Source organism: Penaeus monodon, chromosome 32, assembly GCF_015228065.2.
Source record: "Penaeus monodon isolate SGIC_2016 chromosome 32, NSTDA_Pmon_1, whole genome shotgun sequence".
In the NCBI taxonomy this organism is placed as follows: Eukaryota; Metazoa; Arthropoda; class Malacostraca; order Decapoda; family Penaeidae; genus Penaeus; species Penaeus monodon.
In genome coordinates this window covers 20,648,517-20,650,178 of record NC_051417.1, presented here as the reverse complement: position 1 = coordinate 20,650,178, position 1,662 = coordinate 20,648,517, and the positions used below count along the sequence as shown (strand labels likewise).

Here is a 1,662-nt window from a genome sequence, read left to right as displayed (position 1 = left end):
AACGCTCTCGTCATCATTGCATTATTGCTAAGGATGAATGGTGATCTCTTTTTTTATTGGTTTCAGATTATTAAAGGAAAATGTGACACGTTAAGAGAAGATAATGTTACTCTTCCGATTAAATAATTTTGGCGCCAAATATTTCCTTCGGTAAATCTTTTTCATTTGTGGCGATATAAAAGAATACTCTCAGTGGTAATGATGAGAAGTTTGATGAAAATAAGATGCATTACAATCAAATGAACTTTATATGAACGGTATTCTTTCTGCTTTTAATTAATATGGGACTTTGTAATATGATAATGATGGCATTATGGTATGGAAATAATATTCCTTTTCCCACTTTTCTCATTCGTGTTTTACATAATTTTAAAATCTCTACATTTCTTGTAACTACATATGATATATAAACCACATGTACTCATGATTTCATTTTGCATATTTAGATACATAACCGCATGAGTGTACGAAGAAAACGTTATCACCAACAAAGGAACGGGTTTTATTCAGCTTTATATCAAAGTGCGAGATAATGAATAAGCATCATAATGGCCCAGTTGTCACTCCCGAATCGACTATTGTTGATTGTGAATAGAGAATACATTACATGTATAACAGAGCAGTGTTCCGCTCCACATAGCAACGGCATCAAAGACTATAGGTAAGTATAGATATTCACTGATTTAATGCAAAAACGCTTGTACATTTAGAGAAAAAACAGAAATTTACATTCAGAAAAAAAAGCTTCAAACCGCACATTTTAGTAAGTTACCCTAAAATTACATATGAACAGAAAACAAGAAATGCAGGTATCATAATCCCTCGCTATTCAACCGTACTACACACACCGATTTTTTTTACAACCGTCGACATAAAAAGCTATCAGTGTGTAAATGATGTCAACACCATCGGTAAAAAAGAGAGAAAAAAAGAATAATAATAACGCTTTCCATATGGCATCCGGCGGACTGGACTGACGCGCCATCTAGGTCGTTGCATCTCTATCACTGTTACATGATATATTACCCGCTCTTCTTACTATGACGCTGGAGTTTCTATCTAATGCCGTGATTTGTTATTAGTATCTTCTTTTTATTTGAATTGTGTGGAGATATATTGGTGCAGGAGAGTTCGGAAAGTGGTATGGATAACTGGGTTTAGTTGGGAGGATTCTAAACAGGAGGCTTCCTGGTATGGAGATATCGATGCCGGCGGTTGGCAAAGGAGGTGGACACTTTTTCCGCTAACTTTTTTTAAATTAAAAAAAAGGCTTAGAATGAAGATGAAACCTGTAGAAGATATCTATATTACGCTAAAATACTCTTTTGAGGTAATCACACACACTACTTATAATTCTACATTATTTTATAACACGACACATGATAAATCTCGTTCTTAAGAAAGTACATAAGACAAAAAAAAGTTTTGAATACGAAACCAGCTTTAAGACAATTCTTTTATACTACTTTATGGGGCAATTCGCACGATGACCAAGCTTGTTCATTTCCAGCGTCTGCAAGTTCAGCGAAATTATCAGCCAAGTCAGCCCTAATAAAACTGTCAGTGAGTCAGTGTGATAGGAGAAATTATTTACGATTGGGGAAACAGAGCGGGGAAAATCAGTTTATATTCGCAGTACATGAAAACAAATAGTGTATCAAA

The 1,662-nt window shown here is 34.7% G+C and overlaps 1 protein-coding gene across 1 annotated transcript in view; it reads right to left on the bottom strand.

Moving 5' to 3' along the window:
• The window catches only part of LOC119593592 (A disintegrin and metalloproteinase with thrombospondin motifs adt-1-like), a 60,261-nt gene that overhangs the window by 36,841 nt on the left and 21,758 nt on the right, over nt 1-1,662 (bottom strand). The window lies entirely within an intron of this gene.